This window comes from Bos grunniens, chromosome 5, assembly GCF_055505025.1.
Source record: "Bos grunniens cultivar Pamir isolate PY7600 chromosome 5, Bosgru_T2T1.0, whole genome shotgun sequence".
Lineage (NCBI taxonomy): Eukaryota > Metazoa > Chordata > Mammalia > Artiodactyla > Bovidae > Bos > Bos grunniens.
This window is the reverse complement of record NC_141169.1, coordinates 106,402,718-106,426,151: the sequence shown is the minus strand read 5'-3', so window position 1 is coordinate 106,426,151 and position 23,434 is coordinate 106,402,718. Positions and strand designations below refer to the sequence as shown.

The 23,434-nt window shown below is 46.3% G+C and overlaps 1 non-coding gene across 1 annotated transcript; it reads left to right on the top strand.

Moving 5' to 3' along the window:
* Positions 1-21,663: 21,663 nt before the first annotated feature.
* TRNAK-UUU (transfer RNA lysine (anticodon UUU)) lies at positions 21,664-21,737 on the top strand. The gene has a single exon. It is a non-coding gene; the product is annotated as a tRNA-Lys (tRNA).
* The last annotated feature ends 1,697 nt before the right edge of the window (positions 21,738-23,434 follow it).

Sequence of the window (23,434 nt, the reverse complement as noted above, 5' to 3'; positions counted from 1 at the left end):
CCCCCACTTATTCAGGAAGTAAAGGGAAATTTATTACAAAGAGGACGGATGGAGGTGTTGGCGGCAACTGGAACAGTTGGGAAAGGTGATCCATGACATCACCCCTTATGTTCAAAAAAACTGCATTTTCTTTAGATACTACAGTACACCCATACTCACTGGGTAGGTAGTATGGGTAAAGGATTGGAAGCAACAGATGCTGTCCATGCACCACCCCCCACCTCACCCCTGGAAAGGGCCATACACAATTGTACTGACCACTCCCACTGCAGTTAAAGTTGCAAGTTGCAGGTATTACTCCCTAGATTCACCACATCCAGCTCAAGACAGCACCAGAGGAAAAGGGACTTTGGACCACCCATCCTAACCCAGGGGAAACTTTGAAGACCCAACTCATCTTCCATTGGCGACCACAGATTCAGAATGGAGCCACTGTGAACAATTCTGCTATTCCCGATTGGTACAATGACCCTACTGGGACTGCAAACTCAGGATAATGTGTTTCTGTCCTGGGCCCACTTCTATACAAACTTTCATAATACTTCTAACTGTTAGGTTTGTGGGGCCATGACTTTCTCAGTGATGGATGGACTTCCTTGGTGGGTGTCTCCCCTATGCAGAGGGGACTTCAGCTCCTTCTGCTCGTTTTTGAGACAGCAATCAGAGGCATTTGCTTCCTTGGTAACTCACAACCTGTCACTTCTTACTTGGTGTAACCTGGACTTTAACCAAATTGATGAAGGCCATGGGGTAACATTTGAGGTAAACGTAAGCCTTACAAAAGTGGCCAAAGCCTATACCTTTTACTTTAAAAAAATAAAAAGAATGAGAACTCAGTGGCTGGTAAGAAGGGCCAATCCATCAGGTAATTTGAACAATTTTAGCAGACACGGGATGAATATTTTTGAATGACCCCAGAAAAAGGTCAACCTGTTGTCCCTGCCCCTATCTGTTGGGGAACAAAAGGAACAAGAAGTTGAATTTGGTGACTGTCCCATAGATCCAAAAGAATTAAAATATATGAGATACTTGTCCTCTGAGCAATGTGAACAAGTAGTAGAGGTCACTTATTGCCCAGATTTACCAGCTCGCTGGCCTGGCTCAGACTGAAAGTGCAACCCTGGAATCCAATGGGTGGCCCCTAATGGCACCCAATGGCTGTGTGGATCGCATTTATGGCCTTGGCTTCCAGTCAGTTGGGTCAGCTGCTGCACTTTAGGATTTGCCTTTGCTCATGGAAACATTAAGCCATCCTTGCAACAAGCCCCAGTAAATTTGCCTTATTTACATGTGCAGTGGGCAAGGCCTGTGATGATTAAAATACAAGCTCTAAGTAACTTCATGAAATAGGCCCTCCTGGACAACACAAAGGCATTCCAAGCTTTAAACGAAGAACAAATACAAAGGAAAAAGGCAGTGATTCAAAATCGGATGGCTTTAGATACTTACAGCCACGCAAGGAGGGACCTGTGCCAATTAAAACTGAGTGTTGTGTTTATATCCCTGATTTATCTGGCAATATATCAGCCACTCTAGAGGACATGAAAAGCCAGGTAAAAGCTATGTCTCCTCCCTTTTAGATGTCAGTATTTTCTTGGATCAAAGGTGATTGGTGGAAAATATTTTTGTAATTATTTTGTTAATCATATTATTAATTTGGGGGCCTTGTATTCTCCAGTGTATAACTCGATGTGTGACCTCTAGACTGACAGCCCTGCTGCAGTTACATAGTCCCAGTGTACAACACCTACCCATGACTGATGCCCATCGTTAAGGATGAGATGAACATCAAGAAGGGGGAATGCTGGGGCCAGTGTGAGGAAAGCAGGAGAGACTCCATCCTGAAGCCTGTCATCCGTCTTAAAGACAGGATGTGAACTGGGCCTGAACCCTGCCCAAGAGTGACGAAACTGTTGCTAGTAGAAACCAGGTCTCCTGGAGACTTCCCTCCCTGCAGGTGACAAACGGAGATTGTAGTTGAGGTCAGGCTGCCCCTGTTAGGTTAACCATGGAGCCATCCCCCCTTGATGTATCATCATTGTTCCCCCCCTTTAGCCTAAATTGCTTGTTCTCCTAGCACCTACTTGTTGTAAAACTCAGTCATATACAGCGCAGTGGTTGTTAACATGTAACCAGTCACACAGTGGTAAGTGAAGTCGCTCAGTCGTGTGCAATTCTTTGCGACCCCATGGACTGTAGCCTACCAGGCTCCTCTGTCCATGGGGTTATCTAGGCAATAATACTGGAGTGGGTTGCCATTTCCTTCTCCAGGGAATCTTCCTGACCCAGGGATTGAACTCGGGTCTTCCACATTGCAGGCAGACGCTTAACCCTCTGAGCCACCAGGGAAGCCTGGTCGGGGGGGGGGGGTGCAGGGTGGGTGGTGGTATGAAACTGGGCCTCTCAGAAACATCAGGATCCTTGTTGAGAACTGATTCCCCTTGGACCCGCTGGCATAATAAACTGTACTCCACTGTCTTGAGTATCCCCGGAGGTGTGTTTTGCGACTCCGGATTCCACAACATAAAGCATCAAACACGACTGAGCAACTGAACAACAACCAATCTACTCACTCTGGTCCTCACCGGTGGGACTCTGGTTTCTCAGACACGCTGGAGGCACGGCTCTCATCCTCAGCCATAGTGCCCAGGTGCACCCCAGCCTTTACCCGGGTGTGCTGCCCGAAGTTTGAACAGCATATGCCACTAGCATTGTGCTCCTTGAGGATGCATCCTGTCCAGGTGGTGCCCAGGTGACCTGAGACACGACATAGACGGGAGGCACAGCGAGAGGACGAGCCCGCGTGAGAACACATGGGAATTCCGCTGTGTGTGTCTGGGAGCAAACCAGGGCTGCAAAGTCACCGGGAGACAAGTGCAGTCTCTGGGGGTGCCGCTTAGTCCCTTCACATCTACAAATCCCCCAAATCCAGGGTCTGAAAAGATGGTTGAAAACCACAGTAGAACGACCTGGCAGGTAAGTACAGAGCATCCTCGGGTCCTATCGCCTTTACCTTCCTGTCTCCCACTGGCGTCAGGAGGCAGGCTTTTGCCTATGACCCCTTCAGAGGGTAGCATCTCCCAGGGATTCAGAAGCATCTGGAAGTCAAGCCATGCAGACACTGTGTAGAAGGAGTGAGAATGAAACGTCCCCCACCTTCTCTTCAGGTGCTCCTATGCCACGCCCCCTCACACTCTTGTTCTTCCTGTTCATACCCGCCTCCCGGCTTCATCTGGATAAATCTCACTGTCTTGGAGGCACAGCCCACACCGCAACCCTCCCCAGGGGACCTTCATGAAAGATCCATCCTACACCGCTCTCTCCTTCCTCCCAACCCCACACACGTGCTGTGAGATTAATTCCAGCACTTACTGATAAGTCTTTCTGTGGTCTGCCCTGGTTTTGTGCACCACAGGGTGACTTATTACCTCATTAAAGCTGGGGTTCAGTGGACCAGAGGGAGGCCTCAGACCCGGTCCAAATCCGGGCAAGCAGCTTACTCACTTTAAGGCACAGCTTTCTCGTCTGTGGGGCTTCCCTGGTGGCTCAGATGGTAAAGAATCTGCCTGCAATGTGGGAGACCTGGGTTCGATCCCTGAGTCTGGAAGTTCCCTTGGAGGAGGAAATGGCAACCCACTCCAGTAGTCTTGCCTGGAAAACTCCATGGACAAAGGAGCCTGGTGGGCTAGAGTCCACGGGGTTGCAAAGAGTCAGACATGACTGAGCAACTAACACTTTGTCTGAAAAATGGGGTCCATCCTACCCACTCAGGGGATGACTGTAGGGAGCAAAGGGGTATGTAAAGCACACAGAATAAAAGCTGGTGTAGAATAACTGCTTAAACCAGTGTCTGTTGGTATAAAGAAGGTGTCATTTCTGTGAATTCAAGGCTCTCTTCCTCCCCACACTCAGAGTGGAACTGGTGGTCTCCTGATGGAGGTGACATACAAATATCATCTACGTGTCATGCAGGGGTCGGTTCCACCAGTGATGCGAAGCTGCTGAGCGGCTGGTTAAACAGCCTGCCCCTCGGCATTGAAAGAGAGATGAGAACTTGACACTGACCTGCTTGGCCAGTGTGTCTTGGGAAGCGGCCCACGGTCAGAACAGAGCTCCCAGAGGCCTGTGGACCATGTGTCCCCCGACCTCCCAGGGGCCTCTTCCAGCCTCACACTTCATAAATCTGCATTTGATGAGGACGGGCAGTGACTTGGAGAAGCTCCCCAGCGGGGCGGTGCCAGGAGCCCTGCCCAGGAGGCTCTGTCAGCGCCTGGGATGAAATGAGCGTAAGGGGGACAATTGCCTCTGTCTTGGACATGGATGCACTCAGTCCACACCCTTGGCCGGCGAGGGAGGGGAGCTGCTCATGAGGCTGCCTTGCTCTCGGGCCAGTACGTGACGCAGGAGAAAAACCAGCTCCTCGCAGCCCATGTGGGACCCCGAAGCCTGAACCTCTGGTCTCAGACCTGGAATGGTTGTCTCTGGATCTCCTTCCACTGCTAGGGTGAGATCGCTCGGGACAGCAGAGACCCCGGGTTGGGAGGAGCCCCAGCCATCTTGGCAAAGTTCCTCAAAGCTCCCTGCTGCCCTGAAAAGGGGGCTGGATGCGGGTGACACGGTGGGTGCGTCTGCTATTTGGACTGGTCCATTTGTATCTTGCTTGAGGTTGCTGGCTCTTTCTGAGTCTTTCTTGTTCCTCTGATGAGTGCAGGGAATAGTTTGGCCCCATTGGAGCCGAGAGTGTTGTTGTTGTTGTTGTTTTTAATCACTGAATTCCTTAGTTTCTAGTAGGAATCCTTCCATTTCTAATGAATATATATGCTTGCATGCTCAGTCGTGTCCAACTCTTTGCAACCCCATGGACTGCAGCCCACCGGACTCCTCTGTCCATGGAATTCTCGAGGCAAGAATACTGGAGGGGACTGCCATTTCCTCCTCCAGGGGATCTTTTTGACTCAGGGATTGAACCCGCATCTCTTAAGTCTCCTGCATTGGCAGGTGGGTTCTTTACCACTAGCACCACCTGGGAAGCCCTGGCTGTTCTTTCAGAGGGAACCACGTAAGCTGATCCTTGCAGTGGACTGCCTTTCCCCAGGTCATTCAGAAGGGTTCAGGGCTTCTGGGAGACAGCCCCAGCCCCTCCCCCCAGCTACCACAGGGCCAGGCAGTGCCCAGCTGTCTGATGTCTGCTCCACCCGTAGGGTCTGCTCTGCAGAACTCCTGGCTGCATCTGGTGGTGCTGGTCCCCACCAGGGGGAGGTGCTGGAGTGCTCCATCCGTGGCAAGGAAGTGCCATGCTGCCTGCCTGGCCCTCTCTGCTCTGACTGCCTTTTCTCCTGGAGGTCCCGCATATCAGTTTGGAAGACACTGATGGGGACAGACTGCTGGGAGCTGGATGCTTCTTCCTCCAGCCCTTCCTCCCTCACCTCCTCCCGCTCTTTCTCCCCACCCCTTCCTCCGTTCCCCACTAACGTGAACATTTTAATCAATATGGTGCCTCTCCAGGGTCTCCATGCTGTGACTGCAATTTGCCGTGGTTCCGCTGGTGAATTTTCTTTTCCCTTCTAATGGGAAACAGAATCGTTTCCATGATAGAAGCCGACTGGTCCAGAGAGGCGTCCGCATGGAGAGCGCTCTGAAGAAAGGAGACAGCTGGCTGAAAAGAGAGAAGGGATTTGGGGAACTGAAATTCCTTCTGATATTGGACTTCAATGTGGAAAATTCACTACCCTGCATTGCTCAAATGCCTTTGAGTCAGAACAGAAGGGATATCAGTTCGTTTGTTAGCTCTGGGTAGGGATTTGCGGCTCTGGGTTTTACAGGATTTTCTTCTCTGGATGGAGAGATGCCTGTTATGCTGGAGCTGGGTCTATACTCCTCTCTTACCTTACAGTTGGGCTGATCTCAGTGATTCCTCAGTGATCCGTCCCTCTGTCTTCTAGCAGGAAGGCATTCAAACTGTCCCAGAGAGAACTCTGCCTTTAGTCACGCTCACCCATCTTCAGATGTAAGAGCGGGATGTCCTTGTGAGGTGTATTGGCAGGAGCATAGGACCAAGGCTGGAAGACCCAATTCTGGTCCCACCCTTCTCATTCACCTGCCATTGGCCCAGGAGCAACCAGGCTTGTGAAAATCAATAAACGAACCTCACGAAAGTGGAGTCAGTGTGGAGGCAGTCCAAGCGTGAGTTGGAAAAAATTTCCAGACACAGAGTATTTTAGAAGTGAGAGAATTTGTTAAGAACAAAGGGCAGAGGTAGTGAGGGGTGCTTCAAAGACAGAGGGCTGACTCCCTGACTTCCTATACAGTCCATGGAATTCTCCAGGTCAGAATACTAGAGTGTGTAGCCATTCCCTTCTCCAGGGGATTGTCCCAACCCAGGGATTGAACCCAGGTCTCCTGCATTGCAGATGAGCCACAAAGGAAGCCCCAGAATACTGGAGTGGGTAGCCTATCCCTTTTTCAATGGATCTTCCCAAACCAGGAATCAAACCAGGGTCTCTTGCATTGTAGGCAGATTCTTTACCAACTGAGCTATCAGGGAAGCCCAACAGACTGGGGAGATCCGACTCCTATAGTGGGCTTGTGGCCAAACTTTATAGTATCAGGACAAATAAAATTCCTATGGGAAGGGGTAGCATTAAGTCATTGGTCTTTTGGTGCCCACCTTGCCCAATATGGAGATGGGAGCTGTCCGCTTAGGGGCAGGATGGCTCATGACAAACAGGATGGCTCACGCAATACTTGCCATGGAGCATCTGTAATTCTGGAAATTTTGCCCTATGACCTCAGCATGGGGCTCCACAGTTGGGAAGCCAGGAGACTGGCCTCAACTACTGATGTCAATTACAGAAGACCCCTTGACAGAAGAACCATCCATTGGAAAGAATCATCGCTTACAGAAAAAGATGGTTGTTGTAGCTCCTGTAAGAAATTGACTTCCCAGCAACTCAGTGAAGGAGAAACAGCCCCACCCTGAACTCTGACTTTTCTCCAGCAGACTTTCATTTCAGACAATACCTCATAATGTCTTCCTTTTCTCTATAAAATTATGTTCTTCTCTTTTGTTTGTTAGACTTGCCTGTGGTTTTTGCCATGGCTTGCTGACCCTGTATTGCAATTCTCTGCTGCTCTTGATTTTTGCTGGTAAAATATTCAACCTTAAAAACGAAGGAAATCCTTACACAGGCTGCAACAAGGATAAACCCCGAGAACACTATGCTAAGTGAAATAAGCCAGTCTCAAAGAGAAAAATACTGCATGATGCCACTTATATGAGTCTCATAGAATATTCAAATTCACAGAGACAGAAAGTAGAGTGGCGATTGCCAAGGGCTGGGGACTGGGGGGAAAGAGCGTTGTTGTTTAATGGGTACAGACTTTCCATTTTGCAAGATGGAAAGAGTTCTGAAAACTGATTGCACAATATGGATTGAATGTATGTAACAGTACTGCCAGGCAAGATGGTTAACAGGTTAAGAATAAAAGCAGTGGTAGCTGTGATGGAGATAAGAACTATAGACTTATTCCGTAGGGGACATCAGTTTAGGATGCGTTCCTGGGAATAGAAGGTAGAAAAGACAGGAAGTTCCTGGGCTCCGAGGGCAGTCAGATGAGGCGCCACTGGGCAGGAGAGCAGATGCTCCTTGTCAGTCTCATTGGCTTCACTATCCAGCCTGCAGCATTCACATCCTTAGAGGGAGCTGAAGATAACTGAATTTCCATGTGAGTGATGGAAGTGTGGTCCTGGAGACAAGGGTATGAGCGAGATGAAGCTTGGACAGAGTAGCCCTTAATCTCTCTTAATCTTACTTAGCATTTCAAGAAAGTGAAAGTGAAGTCACTCAGTCATGTCCGACTCTTTGCGACCCCATGGACTGTAGCCCACCAGGCTCCTCTGTCCATAGGATTTTCCAGGCAAGAGTACTGGAGTGGGTTGCCATTTCCTTCCCCAAGCATTTCAAGAGCGTGGATCTTATTTTTCTAGCTTGAGCCAGTAGAGGACAAGCATTGAGCTTGATGTCTCCTTATACCTCTTTTAGCCCTTTTATTCTGACTAGGGCATTTTGATAGGCTGCCTAACACTGAGTTCAAGCATACAGTGGGCTTTGGGCTTTACAGTCCAGAAGCTCTTGCATGTGTGTTAAGTCACGAGTCATGTCTGACTCTTTTGCCATGGATTATAGCCTGACAGTCTCCTTTGTCCATGGGATTCTCCAGGCAAGAATACTGGAGTGAATTGCCATGTCCTCCTCCAGTGGATCTTCCAGACTCAGGGATCGAACCCACATCTCTCAGGTCTCCTGCATTGGTAGGTGGGTTCTTTACCACTAACACCACCTTCTAAGCCCAGAAGCCCCTTAGACAACATCTTAACCCTGATTTCCTAGAGAGAAGAGCCTGAATCAAAAAGAAATCAAGCTAATCTAGTTGGGAGGCATGAATGATAGAAAGGGTTGTAAGATAGTGATGGAGGTCCGAGAAAATATGAGGGTGTGGTATCATGCTGGCCATGACTGGGAACCCAGAACAGTTCATCCAGAAGAAGGAAAGAGGGAAAGGCATTCACCAGCTCCTAGGTCCCCCTGGTCAAAGGTTCATCCAATGTGCATTGGCTCCCTTGAGCTTTCAGGTTGACTCTGGGTGGTTTCCTGTCAGATTCTTCCTGTTTCAGTGGGAAACCCTAAGGTGGGAGCAGAGAAGACAGAACAGGGGCGTGAGGTCAGGGCTGTTGTGTTGTTTGCAGGGAATCAGCTGCATTTTCAGCAGAAGAAGCAGATGAGGGATAGAGACACAGGTGATACTGGGAGGATCTGGATGGCTCAACAAATAAAAGTGGCTGATTCTATAGAGGAAAACTGAGACATTTCATTGTGACATCTCTTTCTTGTTTGTTTGTTTGTTTGTTTGTTTTTAATGTAACCCTATCGGCTTCCCTGATGGCTCAGCAGGTAAAGAATCTGCCTGCAATGCAGCAGACACAGGAGACATGGGTTTGATTCCTGGGTCAGGAAGATCTCCTGGGGGAAGTACAGCAACCTACTCCAGTATTCTTGCCTGGAGAATCCCATGGACTGAGGAGCCTGGTGGGCTGGGTCACAAAGAGTAGGACACATCTGAGCGCATGCATATGCAACCCTATTTATCAGAATATATAAACTGCATTCTGCAACTCAGCTGCCCCAACATTTTAATAATTAAAATTTTTTTCATTTATTTCTGGTCATGCTGGGTCTTCATCATTGCATGCAGGCTTTTTCTGGTTGTGGTAAGTGGGGCCTGCTCTGTAGTTGTGGTGCTCAGGTTTCTCACTGCAGTGGCTTCTCTTGTTGCAGAGCATGGGCTCTAATGCACAGGCTCGGTACTTGTAGCAAATGGGCTTAGTTCTTCTGTGGCATGTGGGATCTTCTTGGACTAGGGATTGAACCTGTGTCTCCCGCATTGGCAGGCAGATTTTTAATCACTGAGCCACTAGGGAAGCCCTTAGTTCAGTTCAGTTCAGTCACTCAGTCATGTCCAACTCTTTGTGATCCCATGAAAAGCAGCATGCCAGGCCTCCCTGTCCATCACCAACTCCCAGAGTTCACCCAAACCCATGTCCATCGAGTCAGTGATGCCATCCAACCATCTCGTCCTCTGTCGTCCCCTTCTCCTCCTGCCCTCAATCTTTCCCTGCATCAGGGTCTTTTCAAATGAGTCAGCTCTTTGCATCAGGTGGCCAAAGTATTGGAGTTTCAGCTTTAACATCAGTTCTTCCAATGAACACCCAGGACTGATCTCCTTTAGGATGTACTGGTTGGATCTCCTTGCAGTCCAAGGAACTCTCCAGATTCTTCTCCAACACCACAGTTCAAAAGCATCAATTCTTCTGAGCTCAGCTTTCTTTATAGTCCAACTCTTACATCCATACATGACCACAGGAAAAACCATAGCCTTGACTAGACGGACCTTTGTTGGTAAAGTAACGTCTCTGCTTTTGAATATGCTGTTTAGGTTGGTCATAACTTTCCTTCCAAGGAGTAAGTGTCTTTTAATTTCATGGCTGCAGTCACCATCTGCAATGATTTTGGAGCCCAGAAAAATAAAGTCTGACACTCTTTCCACTGTTTCTCCATCTATTTCCCATGAAGTGATAGGACCAGATGCCATGATCTTCATTTTCTAAATGTTGAGCTTTAAGCCAACTTTTTCACTCTCCACTTTCACTTTCATCAAGAGGCTTTTTAATTCCTCTTCACTTTCTGCCATAAGGGTGGTGTCATCTGCATATCAGAGGTTATTGATATTTCTCCTGGCAATCTTGATTCCAGCTTGTGCTTCTTCCAGCCCAGCGTTTCTCATGAGGTCCTCTGCATATAAGTTAAATAGGCAGGGTGACAATATACAGCCTTGACGTACTCCTTTTCCTATTTGGAACCAGTCTGTTGTTCCATGTCCAGTTCTAACTGTTGCTTCCTGACCTGCATATAGGTTTCTCAAGAGGCAGGTCAGGTGGTCTGGTATTCCCATCTCTTTCAGAATTTCCACAGTTTATTGTGATCCACATAGTCAAAGGTTTTGGCATAGTCAATAAAGCAGAAATAGATGTTTTTCTGGAACTCTCTTGCTTTTTCCATGATCCAGTGGATGTTGGCAATTTGATCTCTGGTTCCTCTGCATTTTCTAAAACCAGTGCGAACATCTGGAAGTTCATGGTTCACATATTGCTGAAGCCTGGCTTGGAGAATTTTAAGTGTTACTTTACTAGCATGTGGGATGATGCTGTGAAAGTGCTGCGCTCAATATGCCAGCAAATTTGGAAAACTCAGCAGTGGCCACAAGACTGGAAAAGGTCAGTTTTCATTCCAATCCCAAAGAAAGGCAATGCCAAAGAATGCTCGAACTACCACACAATTGCACTCATCTCACATGCTAATAAAGTAATTATTACTTTATTACTCAAAATTCTCCAAGCCAGGCTTCAGCAATATGTGAACCATGAACTTCCTGATGGTCAAGCTGGTTTTAGAAAAAGTAGAGGCACCAAAGATCAAATTGCCAACATCCACTGGATCATGGAAAAAGCAAGAGAGTTCCAGAAAAACATCTATTTCTGCTTTATCGACTATGCCAAAGCCTTTGACTGTGTGGATCACAATAAACTGTGGAAAATTCTGGAAGAGATGGGAATACCAGACCACCTGACCTGCCTCTTGAGAAATCTCTATGCAGGTCAGGAAGAACAGTTAGAACTGGACATGGAACAACAGACTGGTTCCAAATAGGAAAAGGAGTACGTCAAGGTTGTATATTGTCACCCTGCCTATTTAACTTATATGCAGAGGACCTCATGAGAAACGCTGGGCTGGAAGAAGCACAAGCTAGAATCAAGATTGCCAGGAGAAATATCAATAACCTCAGATATGCAGATGATACCACCCTTATGGCAGAAAGTGAAGAGGAACTAAAAAGCCTCTTGATGAAAGTGAAAGTGGAGAGTGAAAAAGTTGGCTTAAAGCTCAACATTCAGAAAACTAAGATCATGGCATCCGGTCCCATCACTTCATGGGAAATAGATAGGGAAACAGTGGAAACAGTGGCTGACTTTATTTTTCTGGGCTCCAAAATCACTGCAGATGGTGACTGCAGCCATGAAATTAAAAGATGCTTACTCCTTGGAAGGAAAGTTATGACCAACCTAGATAGCATATTCAAAAGCAGAGACATTACTTTGCCATCAAAGGTTCATCTAGTCAAGGCTATAGTTTTTCCTGTGGTCATGTATGGACGTGAGAGTTAGACTATGAAGAAGGCTGAGCTCAGAAGAATTGATGCTTTTGAACTGTGGTGTTGGAGAAGACTCTTGAGAGTCCCTTGGAGTACAAGGAGACCCAACCAGTCCATTCTGAAGGAGATCAGCCCTGAGATTTCTTTGGAAGGAATGATGCTGAAGCTGAAACTCTAGTACTTTGGCCACCTCATGCGAAGAGTGACTCATTGGAAAAGACTGATGCTGGGAGGGATTGGGGGCAGGAGGAAAAGGGGACGACAGAGGATGAGATGGCTGGATGGCATCACTGACTCAATGGATGTGAGACTGAGCGAACTCTGGGAGTTGGTTATGGACGTGGAGGCCTGGTGTGCTGCGATTCATGAGGTCGCAAAGAGTCGGACATGACTGAGCGACTGAACTGAACTGAACTGAGATGAGTGCAATTGTGCAGTAGTTTGAGCATTCTTTGGCATTGCCTTTTCTTGTGATTAGAATGAAAACTGACCTTTTCCAGTCCTGTGGCCACTCTGAGTTTTCCATATTTGCTGGCATATTGAGTGCAGCACTTTTACAGCGTCATCTTTCAGGATTTGGAATAGCTCAACTGGAATTCCATCACCTCCGATAGCTTTGTCCATAGTGATGCTTCCTAAGGCCCACTTGATTTCACCTTCCAGGATGTCTGGCTCTAGGTGAGTGATCACACCATTGTGATTATCTGGGTCGTGAAGATCTTTTTTGTACAGATCTTCTGTGTATTCTTGCCGCCTCTTCTTAATATCTTCTGCTTCTGTTAGGTCCCTACCATTTCTGCCCTTTATTGTGCCCATCTTTGCATGAAATATTCCCTTGGTATCTCTAATTTTCTTGAAGAGATCTCTAGTCTTTCCCATTCTATTGTTTTCCTCTATTTGTTTGCATTCATCACTGAGGAAGTCTTTCTTATCTCTCCTTGCTATTCTTTGGAACTCTGCATTCAAATGGATATATCTTTCCTTTTCTCCTTTGCTTTTCACTTCCCTTCTTTTCACAGCTATTTGTAAAGCCTCCTCAGACAGCCATTTTGCTTTTTTGCATTTCTTTTTCTTGGAGATGATCTTGATTCCTGTCTCCTCTACAATGTCACGAACCTCCATCCATAGTTCATCAGGCACTCTGTCTATGAGATCTAGTCCCTTAAATCTATTTCTCACTTTCACTGTATAGTCATAAGGGATTTGATTTAGGTCATACCTGAATGGTCTAGTGGTTTTCTCCACTTTCTTCAATTTAAGTCTGAAGTTGGCAATAAGGAGTTCATGATCCAAGCCACAGTCAGCTCCTGGTCTTGTTTTTGCTGACTGTATAGAGCTTCTCCACCTTCTGCTGCAAAGAATATAATCAATCTGATTTCAGTTTTGACCATCTGGTGATGTCCGTGTGTAGAGTCTTCTCTTGTGTTATTGGAAGAGGGTGTTTGTTATGACCAGTGCATTCTCTCAGCAGAACTCTATTAGCCTTTGCCCTGCTTCATTCTGTACTCCAAGGCCAAATTTGCCTGTTACTCCAGGTGTTTCTTGACTTCCTACTTTTGCATTCCACTCCCCTATAATGAAAAGGACATCTTTTTGGGGTGTTAGTTCTAGAACCCTGCCCTTACTTAAAAAAACAAAAAACAAAAAACTTCTTAATTATCTTTTGTTGTTTTTGTTGAGTTGCCCAGTCTGTCCACCTCTTTGTGACCCCATGGACTGTAGCACGCCAGGCGTCTCTGTCCCTCCCATCTTCCAAGCTTTGTCCAAGTTCATGTTCATTGCATTGGTGATGCCATCCATCTATCTCAACCTCTGATGCCCTCTTCTCCTTTTGCCCTCGATCTTTCCCAGCATCAGAGTTTTTTCCAATGAGTTACCTGTTTGCATCAGAGGAGCAAAATACTGAAACTACAGCTTCAGCATCAGTCATTCCAGTGAATACTCAGGGTTGATCTCCCTTAAGATTGACTGCTTGGATCTCCTTGCTGTCCAAGGGACTTTCAGGAGTCCTCTCCAGCACCACAGTTCGAAGGCATCAATTCTTTGGCTTTCTGCCTTCTTTATGGTCCAGCTCTCACAACCATGTGTGACCTCTGGGAAGACCATAGCCTTGACTATACAGACCTAATTATCTTTATTTAGGAGCTTTCCCTCTGTCTCTTAGAGCTGTCAAGTGTTTATGATATCCCTACATTATCTACCTTCTAACTCTAATTTTGTTGTGAACCCTCCATCCAGTTGAGTAGAGTCTGGATTGGAAACGCTCTGAATCTTTGTTTCTAAGGTAAACCTATGTTCTCACAACCTTTTTCTGATACTTGCTCCACTGTGAGCCTCCTGTCACTGAATTTGGGCTCCAGAATTCCTCGTGTCTGTTACGGATGAACCCAATACAAGACCACCTCTGCTATTTTTATTCCCTGTTCTGCTTGAATTTGAGCTGTTTTCAGAGTTTCCACTCTCTAATAGATTGGTTTTAGGAAATTTTGTTTTCCAATTCTTAAGATGTTTGGAGAGATTGCTCTTCAAACACCCCCGGCAACCTACCTTTTCCCCTGATGGTTCAAGCATGTCAGCCCTACTTTCTCACACACTTAACCATCCTTCCAACGGTTGTCCTTGATAACTGTTTTTCTTTTATCATGTTCCCTTCCTAGCACGTGGGTGCCCCAAAGATGGTAGGAGCTGTTGGCATTGCTCACTCACTATTTCTTATTTGCAGTATTCAGAGGACCTATACCCAGTTGCTCATGTGTTTTGAGCATTTTCCAGAGGACTGAACTGGGAATCATGCCCAGGTCAATCAAAAGTGTTCAAGAACGTGTACGTGTAAGTGTGCATGTACATGTGTAGTGGGTAGTGCATTCTGTATATGTCTGTGTGTTGTAGTGCATGCCTGGATGCCAAAACTATGTGCGAATGGCTCTGGGATTATCAATTTAGCCTGAAAATGAAGACTGTCTAACCCTGGGTTCCATTTGTTTAGTACAGTCATCTCTCAGTACCTGCAGGGGGCTACTTGCAGGTACTGCAACAGGGACCCCCACGGATCCCCAAGTCCGTGGATGCTCAAGTCCGAATGTAAAATGGCTTCAGTTCAGTTCAGTTCAGTAGCTCAGTCATGTCTGACTCTTTGCGACCCCATGAATCGCAGCACTCCAGGCCTCCCTGTCCATCACCAACTCCCAGAGTTCACTCAAACTCACGTCCATCGAGTCGGTGATGCCATCCAGTCATCTCATCCTCTGTCGTCCCCTTTTCCTCCTGCCCCCAATCCCTCCCAGCATCAGAGTCTTTTCCAATGAGTCAACTCTTCGCATGAGGTGGCCAAAGTACTGGAGTTTCAGCGTCAGCATCATTCCTTCCAAAGAACACCCAGGACTGATCTCCTTTAGAATGGACTGGTTGGATCTCCTTGCAGTCCAAGGGACTCTCAAGAGTCTTCTCCAATACCATAGTTCAAAAGCATCAATTCTTCGGCACTCAGCTTTCTTCACAGTCCAACTCTCACATCCACACATGACCACTGGAAAAACCATAGCCTTGGCTTAGTATTTGTATATAACAGACGCACATCCTCCTGTGCACCTTAAATCATCTCCAGATTTCTTATAGTAACTAACGCAATGCTAATACAGTGTAAATGTTATGTGGATAGTTGCCAGTGCATGACACATTCAAATTTTTGCTTTTTGGAACTTTCTGGAGTTTTTTAAAAAGATTTTTTTATCTGCAGCTGGCTGAATTCATGAATGTGGAGGCTTTGGACATGGAAACCTAACTATAATTGCAATACTGTTGTTTAGTGGCTCAGTTCTGTCTGACTCTTTGCAACCCTGTGGACTGTATCCCACCAGGCTCCTCTGTCTATGGGGATTCTCCAGGCAAGAATACTGGAGTGAGTTTCCATGCCTTCCTCCAGGGGATCTTCCTGACACAGGGATCAAACCTGCATCCATGTGGAAGCTGGAGCTGAAGTACCAGTCCCATCCCCCAGCCAAAGTGAAATGAATTAAGCCATTTTTATCTGCTGGTCTGTGCCCAGCACTGGCTCCACCTCACATCTGGACAGTGTCCATCTCCCTGCTGGCCAGAGCAGGAGAGTTCTTCCAGCTTATAAGGATCAAGACAGCCTAGGGTAGGACATTAAATTTCCAGACTGAGGCCTCTGAAATCTCCCCTGCAGACCATTCTCTGAATAGAACCATTTCATTGGCAGGAAACAAGAGAGCAGCCAGGGGTTACTTGTTGGAAGCCTCTTGGTGATGCCAAAGGTCCCAACCTTCAGATGAATTTCTGACAGTGTCCTAAGAGTCCACTCCCGCCATCTCTGAAATTTGGGACTTGGAAGGGGTCCCCAGGGTCATCTGCCCCCTCATTCCTTCTCCAACCTGCCTCAGAGGGACACTAGTTGTTTAGTATTAGCCGCTCAGTAGTGTCCCAGTCTTAGCGACCTCATGGACTGTAGCTGGCCAGGTTCCTTGTCCATGGAATTCTCCAGGCAAGAATACTGGAGTGGGTAGCCATTTCCTCCCCCAGGGGGTCTTCCTGACCCAGGGATAGAACCCGAGTCTCCTGCATTGCAGGCAGATTCTTTACCGTCTGAGCCACCAGGCATATCAGAGGGCTGAGTATCTCTTATTCCCCTTGATATTCTGAGAAGATGTTCTAAACTTCTCTCCTAATCCATTTTTGGCCTTTTCCATTAGGCAATTCTTTTTCACGTCAAACTGGTTTTTAGCAGTCATGTGATTTTAAAGCATGTGGTTACATTCATGCAACCTATCAGAGACAAGATCAGGGAAGCTTCCAGGAAGATACATTTCCTCCTGCCCCATTTAGCAGGGCTATTCTGGTCTGGGAGTTGGGGGAGGTGAGGATTCTATCATTGAACCACCAATGTCTTGAAGGCTATTCTAGTCTGAGCTGGTAATTGCAAAGCAATGAACTCTGAAAGTAAATAGCCAAAGTCCTCATTGGATGAAGATGTTTTTCCTTTAAGTTACTCCAAAAACCACTACAATACTGTAAAGTAATTAGCCTCCAATTAAAATAAATAAATTGATTAAAAACAGTTACTCCTTAAGGGCTTCCCCAGTGGCTCAGATGGTAAAGAATTTGCCTACAATGCAGGAAACCTGGGTTTGATCCCTGGATTAGGAAGATCCCTGGAAGAAGGCATGGTAACCCATTTCTGTATTCTTGCCTAGAGAATTCTATGGACGGAGGAGCCTGGTGGGCTCTAGTCCATGGAGTCGCAAAGACTTGGACATGACTGAAGTGACTGACTTAGCACACACACATGCATGACCAAGCAGGGTCTTCCCCAATGGCTCACAGGTAAAAACCCACCTGCAATGCAGGAGACAGAGGAGACGTGTGTTCGATTCCTGGGTGGGGAAGATCCCCTGGAGAAGGAAATGACAACCCACCCCAGTATTCTTGCCCGGAGAATCCCATTGACAGAGGAGCCTGGTGGGCTATAAACCAAAGGTCTCAAAGAATCGAACACGACTGAGCGACTGAGCACACACATACATGACCAAGCTTGCCTCCCAAGCATAAAGACCAGTCAAGTGAGACTTGGCTCCAAACCCTGTGGGTCTGAGCCTTTTTCCCATCACAATAGGATTAGAACATGCTTAACTCCTCACCACTATTGGAACCAGATTTGCTTTCTCACCACTGAAATCCCTTTTAAGAATGTCCAAGGGGCTGTGGGATTTATCATTTATCACTTCTTTCAAGGGTTTTGACTCTGATCTGGGGATAATTCAGTGTGTTTGAAAGAGGAATAAGCCTTTTGTCTAATCCAGGGAACAAAGTACAGAATCCAGCAGCCGGAAGTCCAGGGTTTATTTTTCTTAGGCAAACCCGTGAATTTATCATCACTTCAAGGGAGAAACAAAGACGGGGATTCAGGAAGCTGGTCCCAGCTGTCAGCCACTCATTTTTAAGAATTGAAAAAGACGAACAAACGACCACCAGGCTGATGAAGTCCTAGTGAGCCAGATCCTGTCCCAGGAGACAAGGGGAGACAGGCATCCTTCATCATGGGCTTGGGTTGTGAGAACCTTCCTGCCCGGGTCCCAGCTCCCAGACCCATGGCCTGGACTGGACCTCCTACCTTAATAAGCTCTTGATGTTCTGCAAGGACTTAATGTAGCACCAGAAAGGGAGGACAGGCTGTCAGACATCTGATTGCCCTTCTGAGGAGGTTTGAGGAGCTTAAGACGAATCATTGAAAAATATGTGCATTTCAGCTCCACTCAGAAGGTGTGTGGATTTACCCCCAGACAAAAAACTATGGACTTTTCTTGAACTTTAACGGGTAGACACCACTCTTATGGCAGAAAGTGAAGAGGAACTAAAAAGCCTCTTGATGAAAATGAAAGTGGAGAGTGAAAAAGTTGGCTTAAAGCTCAGCATTCTGAAAACAAAGATCATGGCGTCCAGTCCCATCACTTCATGGGAAATATATGGGGAAACAGTGGAAACAGTGTCAGACTTTATTTTTTGGGGCTCCAAAATCACTGCAGATGGTGATTGCAGCCATGAAATTAAAAGATGCTTACTCCTTGGAAGGAAAGTTATGACCAACCTAAACAGCATATTCAAAAGCAGAGACATTACTTTGCCAACAAAGGTCCATCTAGTCAAGGCTATGGTTTTTCCTGTGGTCATGTATGGATGTGAGAGTTGGACTGTGAAGAAGGCTGAGCGCCGAAGAATTGATGCTTTTGAACTGTGGTGTTGGAGAAGACTCTTGAGAGTCCCTTGGACTGCAAGGAGATCCAACCAGTCCATTCTGGAGATCAGCCCTGGGATTTCTTTGGAGGGAATGATGCTGAAGCTGAAACTCCAGTACTTTGGCCACCTCACGCAAAGAGTTGACTCATTGGAAAAGACTCTGATGCTGGGAGGGATTGGGGGCAGGAGGAGAAGGGGACAACAGAGGATGAGATGGCTGGATGGCATCACTGACTCAATGGACGTGAGTCTGAGTGAACTCCGGGAGTTGGTGATGGACAGGGAGGCCTGGCGTGCTGCAATTCATGGGGTCGCAAAGAGTCAGACACGACTGAGCGACTGAACTGAACTGAACTGAACGGATAGATGGCAGTATCTGAAGTTGAGCTCTAGCCAGGATGATATTTTATCATTTCTATGATTATAGATTTTCATAAATGTAATTCCCCTTATGTGTTTCTGGCTTATGCTAATGACATAATGTGCCAAAGTGCTATGCATTTTAACCCATTGTTTCAAATGCTGCTGCTACTGCTAAGTGACTTCAGTCGTGTCCAACTCTGTGCGACCCCAATAGACGGCAGCCCACCAGGCTCCTCCGTCCCTGGGATTCTCCAGGCAAGAACACTGGAGTGGGTTGCCATTGCCTTCTCTGATTGTTTCAAATATTATTGGTTTAAAATACCTATTCTAGGGCTTCCCAGGTGGTACAGTGTTAACGAATCCACCTGTCAATGCAGGAGACACAAGAAACATGGGTTCAATCCCTGGGAGGATCCCCTGGAGGGAGGAAATGACAACCCACTCCAGTATTCTTGCCTGCAGAATCCCATGGACAGAGGAACCTGGTAGGCTACAGTTCATGGGGTCTCAAAAGAGTCAGATATGACTGAAGCGACTAAACACACATGCATATATAGAGCAACCCCTGAAGAAGTTATTAACTTGGCAGCTTCCAGGTTGGACAGGCAGGGAAAATCCTTAAGACTCTTTGAGTCTATCAAGAAAGCTTCTTGGAGTACCATTGCATTGCACACCTCAGGGACACCATGCAGATAGAATGAAGTTGTGCAACATGGTAGCCTTGGCCTCCCAGTATGTGCGGGACTTCAAAAGCCACTTGAGCATTGGAAGAGAGAGAGGAAAAAAAAGATGGAAAGAAAGTGAGATTGTCTGGGGTATGTATACTTGTGCAGGTAACTCACAAATGAATGAGGGAAGGTTGTCTATTGATAAAGGAAAAAGTACCTTCTCTCAACTCACTTTGGTCAGAACTTTTGCAGAGTTCCAGGACCAGATTTCTGTGAAACTATTTCAGTCTGCAACTGGGACCAAAGAGGAGAAGGTAAAGAAACGGGAACTGCTTTCCTCGGAGTAACAGAGGCCAAAAGTATGACTCAACAACGTGATCAAACCCAGGAAAGGTCATTTTCCAGACTCTGGTGACCAGCTGTCCTTTAACTCCCATGACTACCAAACAAGTTTTTAACTCATGGCAATTTGTGACTCATTTTAGAAAGCTGTTCTGCCTGGTTGACCCCATACCAGTGTATTTATACCCAAGTTAGCTCCTTAAAAGGATTGGAGGAGGCAGCATTTGAACTTTTTCAACAAGCAAGCAGCTAAAGAACACTGAATCCAGACCACTGGATTGCTGACCGTAGATTTGTTGAAGAGGAAGGAGCTTTGGGTAGCAGGTATGTCCTATCTATTCACTGTATAGATGCAAACTCAGAGCTTAAGAGGTGAAATAACCACACTGAAATCACATAACTAAGTGGCTTTACTTTGTTTTCTTCCCAGAAAGAAAGCCCAAATCATTCCAGGATTCTTTATTTGATATCCATGAACCCCTAAGAGGTCCCCAAATCCCCTTGAATATGTGTGTAAAATTTCATGTGTCTCTGCAAGTCTGCTACTAAGTGGTTTACACCAGGGCATCTGTACTGGGTATTAACATATCCCAACGCCTCCATGCTGGTTCCAAATCCTACTAATGCCCCACAATCCCAGCTGTTCTGGCCTCTCTCTAGGAACCCTCCAGATGTCTGCGTAATGTGGCAAAAAGCAAGTGTCTGGCTCCACCGGGGTCCTTTAGGACACTTTCCTCTGCACAAGTGGGACCTTACTCCATGTTTAGCATTTAAAAAATGACCATGGTGTGTGTGCTCATGTGTGTGTGCCCACGTTTGCACTTTTCTGCAATGGGGCCATATAGAAGCTTCAATTAGTTTTCTCAAGAGGTCTTTGAACCCCCAAAGACGGGGACCCATGGTGCTAAGACTATAATTTCATTATGATTCTGGCTCTGTTCCCAATGCCTAATAGCAGACTCAGGTCTCTGAATTCGCATGTAGCATGCCTTGCTAAAGTTTCCAGAAAGGGTCTGGCAAGTCAAGAGTTCAAAAACAGTTGTATGTACACAAGTTGCTATTCCTGTGGTCTTCTCCCACTGGGACTGATGGGGAAGTGTAAGGAGTCCCGGGTTATCAGCGAAACGTATTTGATCATATGTTTTTCCAGTAAACATTTATTTGCAGCTGAGAGACCTTTTAGGCTATAGAAAGACCATGTGCCTGTCAGGGAAATGGTCACAGACAGGGTATCATGGCAAATATTCTGCATCAGAGGCCTGTCTCCTATTTGGAAAAACATCAGGGCAATCAGGAGCCCAGTTGAACACAACTAAATATATATTTAGCACATTGTTTGAGTGTCAGAATGGAGAAGTTTGAAGAATCAATAGTCATAGACATGTATCATTCTCCTGTGGTGTCAAGTCTTTGGTTAGACTTTAAGAATGAGCTCTGGAATCAGAACTGAACAGATTTAAAATGCATCTGGGCTGAACTCCTTATTTAAGAACAGGGAAACTGAGTAGGCTTCCTTGGTGACTCAGACAGTAAAGAATCTGCCTGCAATGCAGGAGATGCAGGTTTGATCCCTGGGTCAGAAAGATCCTCTAGAGAAGGAAATGGCAACCCACTCTAGTATTCTTGCCTGGAGAATTCCATGGACAGAGGAGCCTGGCGGACTTCAGTCCATGGGGTTGCAAAAAGTAGGACATGACTGAGTGACAAACACATGCAGACTGTCTAGTGTTCTTTGTCTGGAATTTTGGGACATTAAAGAGACTTAGAGGTGAGTTCCCTGGAAGTCCAGTGGTTAGGACTTGGTGTTTTTGCTGCCAAGGGCCCAGGGTTCAATCCCTGGTCAGGGAACTAAGATCCTGCAAGCTGAGTGGCATGGTCAAAAAAAAAAAAAAAAGAGAGAGAGAGAGGGAGAGAGACTTAGAGATTATCTGGTCCCAACTTCTCCTTATATAGATGAGAAAACACATTTGCCAAGGCAAGTATGGCATATCAGGTGAAAAATCAAAGGAAGAATTGGAGCTTAGTTCTTCTGATTCTCTGAGTAGTTCTCTTTGTCACACCCTCATGGGATCTTTTCCTGCTTTGCAGGTAATGGAGCCAGAAAGGGAAGAGTCATGGATACCCAGAGATAAGGACAGAGAAAGGACTGAAAACAGTACATTTCCTTGATCTGTCTCAAAGTTTTGCCCAAGACTGGACCCATCTGAGTCCCAACCCAACGGATAACAAACTTGGGTAGACACCTGAGTTTCAATGAATCCCAGGGCTCTTCTTGATCCTAGACTAATACTTACCTCTCAAGTTGTCATAATAGGAAATGGAATTCTTTGTAAAGCATCTCCCCTTATGCCTGGTATGGAGTACGGGCTCAGCTAACCTTTGTCCCCATGATCTTGCATGCTCCCTTTCCTCTTTTTATTTTTCGAATATTAGTTTGTAGACCAGGGGTGGAGCCCATGCCCCTTGCATTGGGAATGCAGAGTCTTAACCACTGGACCACCAGAAAAGCCCCTCCCTTCCTTCTTAATGTGTCAAAGTTAAGTCTATTTCTTCAACAAATAGAAGCTGAGGAGTACACTTTAGCGAGGACATCTCTAGAAAATTGAAATTGTTGGCTTTGAACTCAGCAAAGGTTTGCAAAAAACGTTGTCAGAGTAGTTAAACTTCCCAAAATAAAATCCTAGGAAGAGAAGCATTTTGAAGTCACTTTATCATTCCCCAACAAAATGTATTTCCCTTTCATTTACAAATTTCATTTCTAGGAAAGTATCCTGAGGAAAGGGCTTCCCCAGTGGCTCAGCAGGCAAAGAATGGGCCTATAACGCAGGAGACCCAGGAGATACGCGTTCGATCCCTGGAAGATCCCCTGGAAGAGGAAATGGCAACCCCTCCAGTATTCTAGTGTGGGAAATCCCGTGGATGGAAGAGCCCGGCAGGCTACACACAGTGCATGGGGTCCCAAGAGTCAGACACAACTGCGCACGAGCACGGGTGGATCCTGAGCAAATAACCATTATCCTTTATGAAAGAAAACCAAAACTATCCAGCAATTGGACTGGCACCAATTTCACAACAGATTGGTGACATGGTGAAATAATAGGATGGGAAAGACTAGAGATTTCTTCAGGAAAATTAGAGATATCAAGGGAACATTTCAAGCAAAGATGGGCTCAATAAAGGATAGAAATGGTAGGGATCTAACAGAAGCAGAAGATATTAAGAAGAGGTGGCAAGAATTCACAGAAGAACTGTACAAAAAAGATCTTCACGACTCAGATAATTACGACGGTGTAATCACTCACCTAGAGCCAGACATCATGGAGGGTGATGTCAAGTGGGCCTTAGGAAGCATCACTACAAACAAAGCTAGTGGAGGTGATGGAACTCCAGATGACCTATTTCAAATCCTAAAAGATGATGCTGTGAAAGTGCTGCACTCAATATGCCAGTAAATTTGGAAAACTCAGCAGTGGCCACAGGACTGGAAAAGGTCTGTTTTCATTCCAATCCTAAAGAAGGGCAATGCCAAAGAATGCTCAAACTAC